Source organism: Mustela nivalis, assembly GCF_964662115.1.
Source record: "Mustela nivalis genome assembly, chromosome: 12".
NCBI classification, from domain to species: Eukaryota; Metazoa; Chordata; class Mammalia; order Carnivora; family Mustelidae; genus Mustela; species Mustela nivalis.
Window position 1 is genome coordinate 30779565 of NC_139031.1, and position 19767 is coordinate 30799331.

At 39.5% G+C, this 19767-nt stretch overlaps 1 long non-coding RNA gene across 1 annotated transcript in view; it reads left to right on the top strand.

The window, feature by feature from the left end:
- Positions 1–19767, top strand: part of LOC309845617 — a 72155-nt gene that overhangs the window by 20563 nt on the left and 31825 nt on the right. Inside the window, exons 2-3 of the long non-coding RNA XR_014301383.1 lie at positions 2510–2603; positions 17883–18027. This is a non-coding gene — a long non-coding RNA (uncharacterized lncRNA). The remainder of the gene's footprint in view (positions 1–2509; positions 2604–17882; positions 18028–19767) is intronic.

A 19767-nucleotide genomic window follows, 5' to 3' on the forward strand; every position in this document is an offset into this window, starting at 1 on the left:
TCCCATTTTCTGCAGAAAATGCCTTTCCATTTTCTACAGAACATGATGTTCACCATCCTTCTAAATCTGGCATTACTAACATCACTTAGGGTCAATTGCCTCAAGCTCTGAAGTTTCCATCTGTAGTCTCATATGTTCCTTGATATCTCCTGACTTGATGGTGATGGGAAAGATGGTTTTGTGGTAGGTGAGCTTGGGGATTTGGTTATGAAAGGATGAAAATGCTTCCATCTGATCGTTCCATAGTCTCAGTAAATGGTGGGCAAGGATACCTGCTGAGAGTCAAAGGTGCAAGAGGGGGAGTAGAAAATCAAAGAAAGAGGATCCTGATCAATATGATCATTCTGGGGAGCAGAAACGTAAAATTATTAGAAAACTGTAGCAAAATTTCTGGGTTATACCAAGATTCAAACTGTGGCCTGAGATGATGACTTTAAAGTGAAACTAGTTATGAGATTACCTAATCTGTGATCGGTAACACTCCTGCGTGACCAAGGAGAAAGTCTGAAGTCAGAGGAGTTCATACATGGACTGGGGTTTTTGTAGGGTGAGCTCAGTTGGGGGAGAGAAGGAACTGAGAGTTGAAAGTATTTGCAAAGGGGCAACCTGTTGATGATAACGGAATCTGTGCCAAACAGGATGAGAAATGATGACAGGAGGGGACTGCCTGATGGGTAATGAGAAAGTGGGAGGATGAGAGGATCAGATGTCCCTACAACATTGAAGAACTGTGTGGTTGTATGCAAGTCCTTGTGCCTCTGGAATACATAGGGAGCTGCCATAGTTAAATGTTTCAATAGGATGTTTTTTAAAGGTTTGCATTTTTTAAAAGATGTAAAGATGTCAGGGGTGTGACCAGAAAATGGATAAATGAAGTGGGAAAGAGAAAGTATCGATGGAATATAGAAATCAAGAAACTGAGAAACTGGGGCTTTTTGATGGGTTGTCCACTTAGTTATTGAAGTCACCCAGGATAAAGAAAGGAAACACGAATGGAATAGTGCCAGGAACAGAAGGCCAGTGAAAGCAGAGGTAGGCCGAAGAGGTGGGGCAGAGCATGTAAGAAGGTGTGGGAAACAGTGGTCTGTCCAAATGACATTAGCATCGAGAGAACCGTAATTTTTGTGGGAGGGTGGGGTGAGATAATTTGGAAGCAGAAAGGGGGAGCAAGGAGTTCACCTATCTCAGTCAACTCAATATGATCAACTCCTGGCCCTAATGTTTGTTCAGGGCCCAAGCAGGTTTCCAGTAACTTTAGGAGGTGAAGGGAATAACTATCTGAAGAACAAGAAATCGCTTATTCATTCTGGGGCCACGGGAGACACTCATAGGGTTTGTTTGGGAAGAGAGGGAAGTGGAGAGGGTATACAGCTTATGAATTAAGAGTTTATGAGAAAAAGAACGACTTGGGCTGGGACTCCTGCAAATTACTGAAGCATGATGGCATCAGTTCCAAGAGACTCACCTTGGAATCTTCTTGGTGATGCGTTGGCCTCAGGACTAGTGGCTATTCCTTCAGTAACTTAGAAAGTTCTAGATTCATCTGCTACAATGAGCTCAATCAACTTGGGTGAGGCTCTAAACCTCTAAAAACCTTGGCTTTTCCATCTACGCTGTGAGGAATTGGTCTAAATAATCTCTTGAACTTCAGACATTTTAAATATCTGAGAGTAAAGAAATAGGGTCATGCCACACTTGAGTTTGCAGTATTAGAAATAAATATTTATCTTGCAAATCAGTGATGTATCAAGAGTTAATATTAGAAAGAAAGATATCTGAGAGTTTATATATGTGCCTCATTTGGCTTCAGAGCACATTAATGATTTCTACAAAACGTCAACGGAATACGTCTACAAATACGTCACGGAACAATCCAGCATATTTTAGAGGTATTTGGTAACGCCTTCCTGCTAAAGCAAATATACTTTGTTAGCTCACAAATATGAAATAGTAATAGATTTATGATATCTCGAATGCTAAGTAGTAAAGTTGAAACTGATTTGCCAACCCTTATCCTCTTTTTTTTTTTTTTTAAACAGTCTATTTTTTTATTTGACAGGCAGAGATCACAAGCAGGCAGAGAGGCAGGCAGAGAGGGGGCTGGGGTGGGGAAGCAGGGGGCTCGAACCTGGGGCTCAATCCCGGGACCCTGAGATCATGACCTGAGCCAAAGGCAGATGCTTTAACCCACTGAGCCACCCAGGCACCCCAACCCTTATCCTCTTTATCCTTATTCCCTTCCCCACTCAGTTTATATCATTAGTTAACTATATTATTATTATAACAGTAGAATAATGCATGAATGAGATACTTGAAAGTATACAATCATAATTGGTAAAGGGAATGAGTTAGTGAGGAGGTTCATTCAATCAAGAATGAAAATGCTTCACCAGTGTTTAATATTTCGACTAATTTCCTACTAACCTACTTAGTTGAATTGATCGATTAGTTCAGTTAACCCTGTTACCACACTAATAGCCTACTTCTTAAAAACTTTATTTCACTCCAGATTATGAATCAGCTTTGGGTCCAATCAGATGACGGATCTTATCAACTGAGGAGTTTGTCCTGATACCTCGATTTTAGCTGAGTTTGGTGTCCAGGTAGGTGTTTTGTTAAATGGCTAAATACTCCCTTCAAATAGATAGATCTCAAAGAGAAAAAACCAGCAAAGTTTGAGCTCTGTTGGAAAAGGACATTGGATAAAATCAAAGGCGGGGGGGTAATGTGGACATTATGTATTCCTTATTTGCAAATGATGCTATATATTGGAGCTAAAACCTTATACATGTGAATTAATTTCACTCACAGGCAAAATATTAGAAAAATTGGAATGTTTCATTAGTTGGAAAATATATATGTGTAAAAGTGGTGTAGAGGTTTCTTTATCTTATGATATTGAATGGAATTTAAATGTTCATATTTGAGATATTTGGTTTATTTCATACTAGGTATTGCAATTACAATTTGGGTAATTGGCCACTAGATGGCAGGACTGTAATATGCATGTGGGTCAGAAGACACTATAAAGGGGCATTCTGTAGGTATAATTTTAAAAGCCAACACTTGGAATTCCTTGCAGTATAGTTTCAATGCACAAGTTAAGCAAATACTTACATGTTAGGATTTTTGTAAATGATGAAGACACAAGACTTAATGTTATATGACCTATGTCACCAAAGAGATGATAGTTGGAGATAGGTGTGAGGTCTTCTTGTTTTTTAAAGCACTAGTGTGGTAAACACTGTTATTACAGATTTTTTATTTCAAACTGTAATGGGAACTTGGAACTATTAAAATTAATTCTGCCTGTGATGATGTTGTTGAGACAAGCAAGAAGTTCTTGGAAAGTTACAGAGAATGTAAAAGTCTGAGGAGGAGCTTGTCTTCTAAAAAACATAATCTAAAACAAAAAGTACAAAAATAACATCTTTTACTGTTAAGGATAAGTGACAATGTAAAATTTGAAATAAGATTAAAAAATGAACCCAATTCCTTTTTTTTTTTTTTTTAAGATTTTATTTATTTGTCAGAGAGAAAGGGCACAAGCTGGGGGAGCAGCAGGCAGAGTGAGAAGCAGCTCCCTGCTGAGCAAGGAGCCCCATGTAGGACTGTATCCCAAGACCCTGGGGTCATGACCTGCGCCAAAAGCAGACACTTACCCGACTGAACCATCCAGTGGCTAGTTCCTATGTAATCTTCACTTCTACTTTAGTGGTTCACAACCAAGGACAATTTTTCCTCCCATGGCACATTTGGCAACGTCTGGAGACATTTAAAAAAACAAACATTTTATTTTTAAGTAATCTCTATACCCAGTGTGCAGCTTGAACTCACAACCCCAAGGTCAAGAATCATACCCTTTACCAACTGAGCCAGCTAGATACCCCATCTGGAGACATTTTTGGTTGTCACAGTTGGGGGAAGGGTGCTGCTGGCATCAAGTATGTGAAGGTCAGGGATGCTGCTAAACAGCCTAGTATGAACAGGACAGGCCGCCACAAGAAAAAATCATCTGGCCCGAAATGCCAACAGCACCAAGGTATTGTAAGTATAGGTAAGTGAATCTAGACGTTTAAAATTGGACAAGAGAACACAGGTAAAATTCAGCATTTTGGAACTTGAAAACTGTAATTTTTGTCTCAAGTTCAGGAGCAGATGACATCTGGTGTTTGGGAGAAAGAAATTCTGGAAACAGCACTTTTAAAGATATCTGGGCAAGTGAACTCAATGGCATTCGAATATGTACAGTTGGAGCTAGGACAACACAAGCTTGGTTTTGCCTTGGCTAATAAGGGTTAGAGGGTGGAGTGGCCAGAGTCAGAACTGTGGAACATGCAGATCAGGGTTTGGATCTCAGCTTTGGCATTTATTAGCTGCATGATGACTCATTTTACTTCCTAAGTTTCTATTCCTTTAAAATGGGGAAACTTGTTGAGAGGATTAAAAATGTGTATTAAATACCTAGGACATAAAAGGTACTGCGTAAATGGTGTTTAACGTGACTGAGGTATTGTTAAGAGTCCAGTTATATCTCCCCTTGCACAGTTGTCTTTGCCCCTTTTGGAAAATTAGTCAGAATACAACTGTATGTCATAACATTGAAAATAGAAAAACATATGAATTGTGGGATGGGGAGAGGAAAAGTAAATGACAAAACACAAAACTTTTGCAAGACATCACTGCAAGAAGTATTGAAAGCTGAGTCAGAATCTCTAAGCTTTCTGAACAGTATTGTTATCTGTCAGGGAGAAAATAGCTAATCTTTCCATGAGGAGGCAAGGGGGTCTGGGGGTGGGGGTGGGGGAAGATGATGCTGTGATTAGCCAAACACAGCCTGGCTAAATCCAACTGTGCTGTTCCTTCACCGACACAGCTGAAGGGAATGAAGCTCACAACCGAGCTGAGCTGACTGTTCTCACTTGCTGTCACTACCACAGTTCCAAAGTATGTGACATTGCCCTACAGTGATACTGTGTGTCTCCAGTCCATACTCTCCTTGTTGATTACTTCATGTTTTCTGAACTTCAGACCTCCAAGGCCTTTACCTTCTTTTTTTTTTTTTTTTTTAAAGATTTATTTATTTATTTAACAGAGAGAAATCACAAGTAGGCAGAGAGGCAGGCAGAGAGAGAGAGAGAGGAGGAAGCAGGCTCCCTGCTGAGCAGAGAGCCCGATGCAGGCCTCGATCCCAGGACCCTGAGATCATGACCTGAGCCGAAGGCAGCGGCTTAACCACTGAGCCACCCAGGTGCCCAAGGCCTTTACCTTCTTACCATAATCACTCTTGGCTAATGATCTCGGTTTCTATTTCACTGGCAGAATAGAAGCCTTCATAGGAGAACTTTCATGGACTCTCACACTTCATCTACTCGCCTCATGCTCCTGTTTCCATTCACTCTACCTTCTTTCTCCATTACTAAGCATGCACTTGAACCATCTGTACTCTTAGCTAAGGCCAACCTCTCACTGATATACTACATTCCATCCCTTTTCACCACTAAAGGCATGATTCCAGTAATTCTCACCCATTCTCTTGGATCATAACTATCCCCAATCTTTTGGATCATTCCTATCACCATACCAACTGCTGTTATTTCTCCCATTGTTATTATTATTTTAGCTGTGCCAGCTTCATTTTGCTTCTTTTGTATAAAACAAAACTTTTTAGAATCCTCTATATTGACCAGCTGACTTTCTCTGCTTCCAGTTACTCTTGAACTCAGTCCATTAGGCTTTCAGCATCACCGCTCCACAAAAACTCTGCTTTTCACCAGGGCAATTTGTATTGCTAAATTCAATAACCAACTCTCATGCCTCATCTTCCCTGAACTATTAGCAGCATTTGATATGGTCAGTTATGTTTTCCTCCTTAAAGCATTTTCTTGGTTTTCTAGCTACCACACCTTGCTGGCTTGCTTTCTGCTTTGTTCCTTCTCAATCTCTTGCTTTCCCTCTACATGCTCCCTCTCCCAACCTCTGTATCTTGGAATGCCCTGTAGTTAGTCCTGAGAACTCTTCCTTTTCTATCTATATTCAGTCTCTTCATAATTTTATCCAGTGTCATGGCTTTAAATACCATATGCTGATGATTCCCATATTGATATCTCTGGCTTAAACCTCTATCCTGAATTACAGGTTGCCTAAACCTCCTAAACCTCTTTAGTTCTATCTCAAAATTAATGTGTCTAACACTGCACCCTATATATAAACTCCCAAACTTCTTCATTTCAGTGAATGGAAATGTAATTCTTCATTTGCTGAGGCCCAAACTTTGGAGTGATGCTTCCTACCCCGTCTCTTGTATTAAAAGCATCTCACATCTAAAGTGTCAGTAAATTCCATTGTCTGACTCTGTTTTCAGTTATATCCCAAATCTGTCTTATCAATCCATTTCTCAAATGGCATCTTCTCAGGGATGCTGCCGTTTGATCACTCAATCTAAAATTTAACACGTATTTTTGAACATTTTCTCGGTACTCCTTTCCTGATTTAGTTTTTCTCCTTAACACTTAACACTCTCTAGATACCATGTATTTCTATTCTGTGATTTCTTCTGCTCTTTGTCAATCTTCCATCTCCAAGAGAACAAGGATTTTTGTCCATTTTGGCCATTATTAGAATAGCAGCACGTAGAACAGGGCTTGCCATACAGCAGGGATGTTTATTGAATTTTAAATGACTATTTTGTTGAGTTAACATCAAATGAATCTGGTAACCTTGTAATGAATCACAATGGGAAGAAAGGTTAGAAGAAACATGAAAGTTTCTCACACAATAATACTCAGCAATGTAATTTGGCAAAAAATATCAAAAAACATTTCCTCTCAGAATCACTAAAATTACTTGAACTCCTTCTGAGCCATAACTAATGGTCAGAGATATGGTAAGTGTTGCCACATGGCTTGGGGAAGAATAGGCAAAACTAGGAAAATTCAGTTCTCCTATGAATATATCTGGAAAACAAAGCTATCCTTCTTAGGGACTTTGACAACCCTATTTGTTTTAAGGTTTCTTGACTGGTATCTTAATTGATTGCTGTGACTAAAATAAGTAACCCAAAATCTTAGGACATAAAATAATTTGTTTTATGGCTTATAATTCCACGGCTTCCCTGGGTAATTCTTCCCAACATGGTATCGTCCAGGGTCACTGGGACAGCATTAGTCAACTGAAGGCTTGACCAGGAGCTCAGCCAGACCTTTCAGCCAGATTTCAGTTCTTTCCACATGGTCCTTACGCTGAGCTTGAAGTTACTGTGACTGGGTTCCAAAAGCAAGCATTTTAAGTAGGGAGCAGAAGCTGCTGGGTCATTTAAGGGTTAGACCCAGAACAGGCGTAGTATCAGTTCTGTTTTATTCTATTAGATTCATAAGCCCAGCCCAGAGACTGTGGAAGGGCGATTGCACAAGAAGTGTGGTTCATTAACTATCGGCCACATTGGGTACTTTAATTAGACACCTCTGGAACACTGAAATGCATTCCTTAAGCCTACATCTGGTTTCACCTGAAGCCAAACTGTATACTTCTGTACAAGTTCAGACTGACTTTGTACTTCCTACTTCAAGTGAGAGCCAGATTTTTCAGCTTCTGCCCCAAATCCTTCTCTGATACCAGAGAACCTGAAAACACAGGTGACTTACCTTCTAGGACAACCTTGTATCAGTGGGAGATGGAAACTCTGGCCTCTTGTCCCTTGGGAAGATAATTCTTGGTCACATGATGTCTCTATCAGGACCCTCAATATGTTCTGATGAATTGAGCTTCTTTTGCCCATTGTGAGAACTTTGGTTATGGACACTTAACTTTGGATTTTTCTACTTTCTGGACTCACTTTCCTTGGCCCCTCATCTCTGTGTCCCAGGATATCCTCCCAAGTAAACTTCCTGCATTCAAGATCTTTCTGACTCTTCTTTTTTTGGGGAAAAAACTTAGACATTTTATCTAATGAGAAAAATCCTTTCATGTTTCATTTAAAGAACAAAGTTGGGGAAATGGTTGAACCTGTATCTATAAATTCCAGTCTTTCCATTTCAGTAAAAGGGTTTATAGTCTAAGGGCTGAAAATGTGTTTCAGTGTATAAAGCTAATTGAAGTTTAGTCCTTTGTTAAATGCAAACCAACTGGAGAAGATGACTCATTCTGTCTTGGCCATTCCTGCAAAGAAGTTGGATGGCTCTAGATTTAGAAACAGTGCATTTAAATGTGCATGCAACTTTTCTTTTTTCAAGATAAATTAAACTTTACTGGAAAGATAATACTGTCCCCTTAGGAAAGGTTGATTGTTGTAAAACTTTCCTGTCTTAGGAAAAGAAAATATTCAGTCCAAAACTTTTAAGTATGGTGTATAAGCTAAGAGCTGACACCTTAATTCCGTGGACAATTCAGTTCAACTGAAAGAAATTTTTATGCAAATTTTGGAAGAGTTTCAATATAAATGTGTATGTGTTTACACTAGTTGAATTGATATTTGAAGATACTTATTTGAAGTAATGTACTTAAGGTATGTTTCTTTTATAATTTATTTGTATATCATCTTCAAAAAATGATCTGTAGCTACTTAAAATGATTCTTGAATGTGACCAGGTAGAAGATACTGGAATTAAAAGAAGAAAGTGTAACAGCATGGGACACAGAGCAGGTATCTATCCAAATATATGTTCTTCTATGCTGGCCTTTGTCATCTCTACTCCACTTGGAATGAATATAGAAAAATACCTGCAGAAGGCTGAAGTTCCCACCAAAATACAATTTGGATCTTTTCTAGTGTACAGATGAACATAAAATGGAATTCAAGAGTTCTGCTCTGTGTAGCATGGCAACGATTGATTTAGCTTGAAAACAATTTAAAGCAGTTATAGTCAGGTACTTGCTCCAGCTGAAAAACCACAAAAACAGGATTCTTGAGAATTTTCCTTTTAGCACCTATAGAATACTTGACCTTGAAGAGCTATTCCCTCACACTTCTTCCAAGATGCTCTATTTGTTCAATGTTCAGCAAGATAACTGAGATAACTTGTTGTATTGGCCTGTTGTTTAAAACTGGTTAAAAGTTCTGGGGACATCTTCCAAAAATAACTATTTTCACATTTAAAAAGTTGGTCAGTAACACTCTCTTCTGGCAATAATGAGCTTGCAGAACCTGTTGTTTGTTCAAGCTACTCACGATTTGAGTTAATAATATAACCACATCATTAGTCTGTAAAACATTGTTCATCTTTCTGTTCTCTATGGGACTATGTCCAACTCATCTGAAAGCAGCATCTGATCGTTAAGAATCAAGTTATAAAGAGTGGTGGGGATAATAACTTTGCTTTACCCTTGTGGAAAATTCCAACTCTTCTATCAGAAATCTATTTTTGATAAATTTAAAGATTATTTTAGGTTGCTGTTCTAGTTGGAGAATAGCTTGAATTCATTTTGGTGTTACATGATTTAAAAAAAAAATTAGTATGGCTTACAAGCTGTCAGTTCTCTGGGCAGCCAGCCCCAGGATGACATTCACAAACCCACAGGCCTTTCCAAAATTCCAGTTTATCTAGGTTGAACCCACAATTTCCCCTTGATGACAGCCCAAGAATGTTGATGTTAGCTCTTTTTTGTTTTTTCCTTTTATCCACTCAGCCCTGCCCCCAACCCCCCAAAACTGTCATTCCAACTCTAGAACTTTGCTTTTTGCTCCAGGTTATACCACTGTAGTAACAATGCCTTTAGCCAAACCACTTAACCTTTCCATGTCTCATTCCTCAGCTGAAAGCACCTACCTCATGGGGTTATGGTGATTAAATGAGTTCATACACATACTGTAGAGCAGGAAAAATTATATTTTTTCTTCTACCCTCCTAGTCCTTCTGTAAAGTGGCTGATAAAAAATAAACTTGAAAACAGTTTCTTAGCATGTACATTGCATACATACAGAGCCCTCAGAGATGAGGAACTCAAAGGAGTGGTTAAAATTTGGGGTCTATATACTAACTTGGGGGAGATGATGGAAGAGAACACATATGAAAGAGCAAATGGCTTTTTGGAAAGATAAATGGGTCCTTAGAGGCATATATGGGAGATATGATATTTTGTGACAGTGTGTATCTGGATGTGGTGCCGACTTCTTGTCTCCAGAAGCTATTAGAGTAGCTCCTGGGAGGAGATTTATGACAACTGAGTTCTTTTGGGAGGCCCTGCTTTGAGGCAGATAAGGGATTTCAAGAACTCAAATGCCTTCAGCTCAAAATAATCCTGTCAAAGTGGCATATTTTGGGGATGGCATATCCTGATCCCCTTCAGTGTATAAGACCATGTAATACTCTTAGAACATTCCTGACAAATAGCAAACACTCTCTGAATGCATGGTGCTGTTATGTGATGATTGCTGTGATGGAATTCTGTCTGGGCATCTGTAAGTGAAGGTTTGGTTGAGCTTTGCTTGTACCAGAGCCCGTGTCCACCGAGTTAAAGGTGAGGAAGATCTAAGGGCACCTGGGTGGCTCCGTCAGTTAAGCATCTGACTCTTGGACTCTTGGTTTCAGCCCAGGTCATGATCTGAGGGATCATGGGATCAAGCCCTGAGTCAGGCTCTGTGCTAAGCGGAGAGTCGGCTAGAGATTCTCTCTCTTTCCATCTCCCTCTGCACCACCTCCCCCCCTCCAACTGCCTGCTCACACACACTATCTCTCTAAAATAAATAAGACTAAAAAAAAAAATTTTTTTTTATAAGAAAAAGGTGAGAAGGATCTAATCCCTCACTTCTCTTTCTCCTTCCCTCAAGATTCTGAACCAGTTGAGAGCAAACAAGATAGTAGTGCTGCCTGGCACAGAGATGGTTTGGCTGGAAGCCGACCTCTGAGCCCCTGGGCAGTTTGTACAGTAGGCGCTTGAGGGAGCACAGGCGGCAATGAGCCAAGAACTGTGCAAGGTCCAGGTGCCCTCTGAGAGTGCAGATGTTTCCTTTACATTTTAAAAATTAAATCCGAAAGTGCTCTGGCTGCCACTATAGAGGCTAGGCTCTCTCTTTCCAGCCGACAATTATAATTCTCCTCTCCACTGGCAAAGGAAAAGCTGGGTTTGAACCGATTTGACTTTGTTAACCTGACACTACTCCTGTATTTACTAGTTGGGCATGAGCTAAATCACATTACAGAAACCCGTGTGGCAGAACTGTCCAGCCAAGTTGTGACTTATGTTTCCTCTTTCCCTTTAAGGTTAAATCTGAATGTCAGGTCCTTAGTCCTGCTGGTATACGACAAGTGGATGCAGGCCTCGGCCCCTGCCTGTGGGGTCCTACCCACCTGCCAGCAATGGGAGGGTATGGACTTGCACACAGGATCAGCTACACCAGGGCTTCATGGAATTCATTAAGTTACGACACACACAAACAGAGCAAACCCTATGTCTAGAGTTTTCACTCTGCTGGGTTTTTTGTTGTTGTTGTTCATGCATTTTTAATATCCTCTGTGACACTCTCTGAGTTTGCTGACCCCCAGGCCTGGAGCTAATGCACCATATGAAACCATGTAAAGCTCCTCAGCATAGAGGAACCATTAAATCAATGTCAGTTATTACTGTTATTGCCCCCGATCAATAGAGAAATGCGGCTTACTGGATACTGGTTTCTCCCAGGTCTACCCCATCAGTTCAGTCACTCCTTGTATGAGAAGTTGCTAGTAGTTGCGATTTGCTAAGAATGGAAGAATTTTTTCCTTGGCATTTCTGAGAAGGCAGAAATGTTTGTCAAAGTCTCCAACACTTTGCTTAGAGAAAGGAAATGTTGATGGAAGTTCCTACATTTTGAGCCAAGGCAGAAACACACAGTGCGGATAATGAAGTTTCTATTTATAACATAGATTTGTACAGATTTCTCCACTGGAAGAATACAGGCAGTTGGACTACAGATCCCACATGTGTCCAAATATATTTTGTGTGACTTAGCTAGTCTCAAGGCTTCCCCGGGCCTGCAAACACAAGCAGATGGTCCTGGCAGGGGTGACACCACAGCCTGTTTTCTAAAAGCTTCCTCTAGAGGCTTCCTTTGGGGGAGGGAATGTGCACACTCAGAGGGGTGACCATGATTGTGCATCTGGTTTGTCTAGACTGGCCAGTATTCTTCTGTTGCATTAGCATCTCGAGTGGTTTGGCATTTGTCACTCTCAAAAATGTTCTAGTTTAGGTGATAAATTATATGCTTACTTCAATATGAAGACACATCATATTTTCAGCTTGCCAAGGAATAAGTTCTAAAATCATAGAAGAAGATTTCTTTGTGAATGCATTAGACAATTTTGCAATAGAAGCCATAAAACTGATAGCGGTAAGAATGATGGCTCTGTCTGTATCTCTGAGAAATAGCTTGGGAATTAGAAGATCGAAAAGACCAAACACAGAGAAATTAGTAATGAAAAATCAAGAAGCCTAGCAGGCAGTTAATATGAACAGCCCCCAACATTTTGTAGACCTTAGTCTTGGGGTCCCAATCAGCCAAAATGCAGAGGAGGATTCTTGGAGAGTGCAGCTTATGCTCCAGGACCACCACCACTCTCTGGTGGTGCTGCGTATCTCTTGGCTCATTGGCTGCTTGTGGAACAGTACACTCTACCTCCAGCCGGTTAAGCCCAACTGAGTCCAGATATGGAGTGAGTCTGCAGGATTTCTGACTGACCATTAATCCCCACTGGATTGGGGTCACTAGTGAGATGGCTAGAAGGTGGGTTAGATCCCTCCATCTGAAGATAGCTAAGTCCCCTCCACTTTCTGAAACTTTTCAGTATGTTCCAAATGGCAGGGTGTGCGAGGTAGGGAGAAGACTGGAAGGTTGGTTTTGGGTAAGAATTCTCTCAATGGGAAAATCTTGGCAGTGGAAGACACAAAGCTGTCAGGCATTTGGGGGCAGAAAAGGGAATTGTCATTACCAGAGTTACCAATGTGGCTTAGATCCAAATTTGATAAAAGTATCCTTTGAAGGATTCTAGTTTTCACAGGATAGTATCCTGTACTTTCTAGGGACCAAGAAAAAATCCTGGAAAAGTCCAGCCCAACCATTTCCCTATACTTTGATAATTTGGGGGAGTGAAGGGGTTGGGGACCGGATAATAGAGGTAGAGGGGAGGCAAAGATCATAATCAGAAAGTGTGAGGAAAGATACAAAATATGAAAATATCATATAACATGTACTAATGCCATATATTGCTAGTAGACACACAGATAAAAGAATTATACAAACACACACACAGGTTGTATGCACCCAGTATAAGAAAACAGTGATCCTGGGGGAAAAAGGAGGGGACAGAGATGGGCCACTGCAGGGCTTTTAGTTGTCTTTGTCAGTATTCTTCTCCAAATTATATTGGAAGTGAATACTTTGAAAGCAGTGACAGGACTCTGATTTCTACATTCCTGGATTCTTACGGGTCCTCTGAGAGCTCCATTACTCTTGACTTCCCACAGGGGTCAAGCCCGAACTGCATATTCTTGGGTATGAGGTTCACCTTGCTCTACCTTCCTGGCATGCTATTGCCAACATTTGCCTAAAACCCAATTATTATACATTTTTGGTTACCATGGATTCTGAGTCACATATTTTCTCTCTCTCTCTCTCTTTTTTTTTTTTTTAGATTTTATTTATTTATTTGACAGACAGAGATCACAAGTAGGCAGAGAGGCAGGCAGAGAGAGAGGAAGGGAGGCAGGCTCCCTGCTGAGCAGAGAGTCTGATGCAGGCCTTGATCCCAGGACCCTGGGATCATGACCTGAACCGAAGGCAGAGGCTTTAACCCTCTGAGCCACCCAGGTGCCCCATATTTTCTCTTAAGGAGAATGGTGTAATATATATACATTTTGTGAGATTTTTTAACAAGTAAACTTTTTGGCCAATCAGAGACCCATATGCTGGGGGGTGGGGGGACGTGGGGGTGGGGGTAATGGCCCTGGGAAGAGTTTATACTGTGCAGGAAGTAGAATGAATTGGAGAAAATCCAATAAAGCAGTGGGTGCATTGCAAAAATGGGCTAGGATGCATGGGAAGGGTTTTTCCTAGTTCTAATAAGGACTCTGTCCCCTATTCATACTTTTCCAGACCAGTTATTCTCAAAATGTTGTCACCAGTTCACAACATCAGCATTACCTGGACCCCAAACTAGACCCGCTAAATCCAAAACTATGGGGCTGGTGCCAGCAATCTGTGTTGTACAAGCCCTCTAGGTGATTCAAAGACATGCTAAAGTTTGGTAGCCATTTCTCTGGACTCACTTCTTACTGCCCACAATGAAGACAGGCCTTTAAAAATCACCATCACACAGGGTGCCTGGGTGGCTCAGTGGGTTAAAGCCTCTGCCTTCAGCTCAGGTCATGATCCCGCATCCCACTCTGTGCTCAGCATGAAGTCTATTTGTCCCTCTCCCTCTGTTCCTCCCCTGGCACGCTCGCTCGCTCTCTTTCTCTCTCTCTCTCTCATAAATAACTAAATAAAGTCCTTAAAAAAATAATAAAAAGTCGAGAAGTAGAAGAGGAAAAGTATACTTGTGGAAGCAAAGAGCAAGGTCTGTAATGGAGTGTGGAGGTGGATGTGCTTTCCTAGCATCAGGGCGGGGGCTGAAGAAGAATGTGGAGAGTCTGGCACACCCCCATGGCTTCCCTATCATTTGACTTCCCCTTCAGGACTTTTCAGCTCTCCATTGAAGCTGGAAGCAGATCTTCTCTGACCAACAAATATCCTTTCAGTACAAATACCTTACCTGTTATTGTGCTGGGGCCTCATTTGGTTCTTTTTTTAATGAAAGTGGAAACCTTTGCTTTGTCCTGGCTAATTGGGAGTTAATTTGCTTTGTCTCCATTGAAGATTCTTGTTTTGTTTTGTCTGAATCTTGGGTATGATGGCATCAGTACTTCTGAAGACACAAAATTTCCACTCACCAATCAGCAGAGAGAAGAACCTGAATGAAGCTCATTGAAATAACTACTAAGAGTACCTGAGTTTCAGGATGATTAGAATAGTTTTTTTTCTGTTTTAAGTTTTGTTAAGTGTGTTTCCCCCTGCTCATTTCTTATTCTGATTCTTCAGTGAAGAGGAACTGTAATGATGGTCCACGAATAAGGACAGAATATTAGGGCAGCTCACATCCCAGGAAGCCACCTGTCTTGGAGGTGAAGAGAGAAGAACGAGGGTGCATCCACATGTGTTCTGGCTTGTAGACCTAGAATCAACTGCCTAAAGGGACAGCTAACAGGAAGTGGTTGGCTTGAAAGGCAGTGGGGAGTTTCAGGGTTTGCTCTCCTCTAGGAGAAGACCAAAGAGGAGTGGATTCCTTCCTCAGCACAGATGATCAAAGCTGTGTGAAACACAAAGTCAAAACTGCGATTGGGGTCAGCTATCACTATGGAGTATAAAACTAATATTCGTACTACTTTAGAAAAGAAAAAAAGTTTAGAATTAATGTTCTCTTGAACTAAAATGGAAAAAAGAAATATTGGGAATAATAAAACTGAAAGGGAAAGATGAATTGTGTGATATTAAATGATTTAGAGTACATACATTTTAGTTAATGAATAATACTTTGATTAGGTAATATCTATATAAAGTATGAAGAATTTTCAACTACCAACAAATATACTGTTAAGATGAATTTTCCCTCCCACTCCTATTCTCTGGTTCTCTGGGTTTTTCCATTCAGGAGGCAATGAAATATATATTGTCAAATTTTGCTCAAAGATTTTTTAAAAAATACATTTTTAAAGTTTATTTATTTAGCAATCTCTACCCCCAATGTGGAGCTCAAACTCATGAACCCGAAATCAAGAGTCATTTGTCCTTCTGACTGAGCTAGCCAAGTGCCCCGTATTCAAAGATTTTTAAATTTTTTGAGTTGATCAATTATTTTACATTTAATTTTCTTTTCAGAGAGGGGTACATTATGGATTGCCTTATGACAAATTTCCTGGTCACTTAGCCTCTACTTTACTTGACAATTGCCAAAAACCAACCTCTCCTCTGCATTAGCACTGAAGAACCAATATTTCCTCTGAAATAGAATTTTCTAAATCTTTGGATGAACATATAGGTAGACTCTGGGATGTCTTTTGCTGTTAAATACAGCTTGACAAAGGGATTTTTAATAAAATATATTAAAGGATGCCATAAGATCTGCCTTAAAAAAAAATGAGAGTGGGAGTAATAATGGTGACTGTTATTTGTCTAGTATCTACTGTGTGTGGAGTCTTTCAGTGTATTACTTCTGATTTTGAAGCTGGTAAATTCACAGAAACTCTGAAAGGTAAACATTATCATGCCTGTTTTAAGATTAACTTACCAAAGCTCTATCGTGGTTAATAGCCAAAATTTAAACTCAGGCATTTCCAGTTCCAGTTTCTCTTTTACCATATTCTCATATCGGTGCATGGTACTTCTTAAAAGGGGATGGCATGTGAAACTGCTAAGATCAAAAGAAAGGAGGAAAGAAAAGCGATCAATGTAGGAAAACATCTAAGGAGAAACCATGGCCTTCAAAGAAGGCCAGGCTATTCAAAAAGTCTGGGCTTTTTTTAAAAAAGAACTATTCCATGATTTATGTAGCATCACAAACTAATATTTCCCCTTTTACTAGAGTCGTTTCCTCTAGTATTTATGAGGATTATGTTGTCATAGTAGATCTCCTTTGGGAGGAGGACTTTTTTTTTCTCTCTCCTTACTGAATGTTTGTACTGTTGTATCTGCAATTTCCAGTGTTGGTTCACCTGGACCTGGATACTCTGTAACTAATTCCTGGACAATTAAGCTGAAGGGTAACAATATTAGATGCAAGATCTTCACACTGGCCCTAAGCTTTATGGTTACTGTTGGGGCATCTGTGAGAGAATATTCTAATGGTTTGCCATGAAAAAGACTATAATAGTTACCCATTGTTGCATTTTAGTTACCCTAAAATGTAATGGTTTAAAGCAGCATTCAATATGGTACAGTTCCTGTGGGTAGGGAATCCAGGTGCCTCTGGTTCAGGGTCTTTCAGAGGTTTGCAGTTGAGGGGTTGCCTGGAGCTGTAGTCCTCTCCAGGCTTGACTGTGGGAAGATCTCCTTGCACACTCATTCATGTGGCTGCTGGTTGGAGACATCAGTTCTCTGCCACATGAGGCTCTTCATCGGGAACCTCACAGCATGGCAGCTGATTCCCTAAGAACAAGCAAGCAAGAGAACAAGAAAGGGTGCTTAACCTAGAATGTACCGTTTTTTTGTAATTCAGTCTTGGGAATTACATGCCATCCCCTATGTTGTGTTCTCTTTGGTTCTATTCCTTATAGACAGGTCAATAAATCCACCCTATAGTCAAGGGGAGGGGATGACACAAGAACAGATTAGCAGTCAGGATACAGGGATCCTTGGAGGTTGTATCCAAGGGTGCCCACGAAAAAGACACTATACTCTCATTGCCTGCTCCTTTAGAACCTGTTTACTACTTTGTTCCTCTTTTTAAACTGTATATTCTATTTAAAAAAAAAAAAAAAACAAGGGCTATGTCTCTTTTGTTTACTAACAAATGAGTGATACCTAATATATAGTCAATAAATGTTTAATAAATGAGTAGGCTAAAGGATAGATTTTAGAAGTGGTTATGGTTATAATTCTGATACAAGTTAATGTCTGTCAGATTTTTACTTAACTCACTAATTAATGAGAGAACAAGGAAGATATTATAAACCATTCAAATGAAAATTCAGAGTACCAACTATTTACTGTCAGATAAGGAATGCCGAGATGAGTTTTATGAATGGGTGCAAACTAGCCAAAAGCAGTATTTACAGGACAATAATCAGTGACATTCACTGGACACAATTTGCATTTCTATGGCTAGAAATTGTTCTGATTACTAATAGTTTTCTATAATTAACTTCTGTCTCTACAGTGTTGTAAGATGGTTGAAGGCAAAGGCAGAGATTACCTGTATTGATGAACTAGACAGTGTGCTCACTAAGTTTCAAAATCTTCCAGAACTTTTTCTTGCAAATGAATGCTACAGATGGAGAAAATGCACCCCAAGGAAAGTCCAGGTAAGAGGATAGTCTTAGCTCTTTTCTCTTCAAATTCATATAAGCAGTTAGGATACTTAATTAGGACTTAAAATTCATTTTAAACATGTTAGAATATCATAGATGACTCTGCCCGTGTTCACAATGTTATTATTCCTTTATACACAGCTCTTGACCTTGTGGGATGGAGAGTATCTCTGGCAATAGAGAGCAAAACCAAACTATTTCAGTTCTTCAGGGATTGATGGGGTCCTGTGGTAGATTCTAGGGTCTGTGAGATCCAGTTTCTGTCAACAAATGCCAAACGTAGGTGGACCAGCTACATAAAAATTTTGGTGGGGAGTATGTGACTGTCAGGGGGTTATGTTTTTGTCAAAAAATTTTACTCATGGGCTCTATCCTCAACCTACTAAATGTAAATGTATTAAAGTGAGGCCTAAATAATCTTAAGGTACTCCTCATATCATTCTGTGTGACTGATTTTATTATGCACTAGTCTAGATCACTTCTCATTGAAGTCATTCATGGTTCTGTGGCTCTGACCAAAATGCATCTAAAGAGTTTACAGAGGCTTTGAGTCTACCAGGGATAAATTACAGATGGCTTTCTCTTTGAGTTTTTCCAGATGAATATGGGAATAAAGATCCTTGAGAATGCATATTATGCTATCAACTTAGCTGTAAAATCGTTACAGGAAAAAAAAAGGAAACAAAATAATAAGAGGTGCAACCACAGATCTCTTGCTATATCCTCAAATCATAAACACGGCTATTATAGAATTAACTAATTTTCATAGCCTCACTAAAAAGCCTTTTGATAGTATCCATCTGTGAAAGTTTCAACAGATATTTGCAGAATGTCCTCCTAGGTCTTACTGGAATAAGAGAACGACAATTATTTACATTTTTTCTACCATGCAAGATATTGCTGAATCATTTCAGTATACTCAAAATGCTACAACTATTTGAAATTCAAATGAACATTTTCCATCTGTAGTCTTCATTAACATTGTAATGGTATGATTTCAGATGTTTCTGTTGATGAATATTAGTTTTCTTGAGCTTTATACCCACTAGTTTTAATTTTGTAGTCCATAAAGTTTAACAGGTAATCTGATTTAGATCATATATATGTATGTGTGTGTGTGTGTGTGTATATATATGATCATATATATATGATCTATATGATATATGATCACTATATATAGATCATATATATATTATATCTATATATATTAGATCATATATATGGTCTATATATATTAGATCATATATATATACACATACACATATATATCATATATATGTATATATACATATATATGTATGTATATATATAATTGTATATGTATTATATTTACTGTATGTAAATCATAGAGTGAGAACAGACTTTAGAATGATTAATTCCAGTATCCTTATCAGAAAGGAGAATGGTTATGGACTGAACTGTGTCCCTGCAAATTCATATGTCGAAGTCTAATTCCCAGTACCTCAGAATGTGACTGTGTTTGGAGACAAAATCTTCAAATAGGTAATTAAATTAAAGTGAAGTCATTAGGGTAATTCCATATGAAATGTGTCCTGATGAGAGGAAGTTTGGACACAGGCATTGTCTTAGTCTGTCTGGGCTGTTATAACAAATTATCATAGACTGGGTGGCTTATAAACAACAGAAATTTATTTCTCATGGTTCTGGAGGCTGGGAAGTCCAAGATCAGAGAACCAACAGATTTGGTATCTGGTGAGGATCAGCTTCCTGGTT